Genomic DNA, 629 nt, shown 5'->3' with positions numbered 1-629 from the left:
TCAGCAGGATGGAGCAGTTCTTTGGGGTCCCCAGAGGTGTCTCAGCCAGCATGCAGGGCACGGGGAGTGCCAGGGCCTTGAGGAAGCACCGGAGAGAGGCTGGCTGCAAGGCAACAACCTTCACATGGGCTTCAATGAACTCCTCATGGATCTGCCACAGGTGCTTGAATGGTGGCACCAGGTTCATGTTCAGGTGCTGCAGCACCTCCTGGAGAGCTGGCTCAGGCATCGTCTCGAGGAAGTATGGCTCTGTTAGCACATCCCCACCACCTGGAGATGCCCAGGTCATTGTCACAATGCTGTGAGGGGGCTTCACGTGGTACACAGGCACCAGGGGCAGGCGTGCATGACTGAGGTGCCTATAGACATGCCTCACCAGGTCCTGAAAGGTAGGTAGCACCTTTGCCATAGCAGGGAAGAACCGGAGGTAGTGGGAGGTCAGGTGCTGCTGGCAGGCCTGCAGGGATTTGAACTGGAGCCCTTCAGGCCCCAGGGCTTTCCACTGTCTGGTGAGAAAGGCACAGTATAGTGGAGCCACCAAATGCCGGAGCAAGAAAACATTCCAGGCTGCCTCTGTGCTGCCTGGGTCCTGACGGAGATTGCGTCTGGCCACATCCACAGAGAAGTTG

This window comes from Phaethon lepturus, unplaced genomic scaffold (genome assembly GCF_000687285.1).
Source record: "Phaethon lepturus isolate BGI_N335 unplaced genomic scaffold, ASM68728v1 scaffold8517, whole genome shotgun sequence".
Taxonomy (NCBI): Eukaryota; Metazoa; Chordata; class Aves; order Phaethontiformes; family Phaethontidae; genus Phaethon; species Phaethon lepturus.
The sequence above is the reverse complement of the archived record's forward strand: the minus strand, read 5'-3'. Positions refer to the sequence as shown.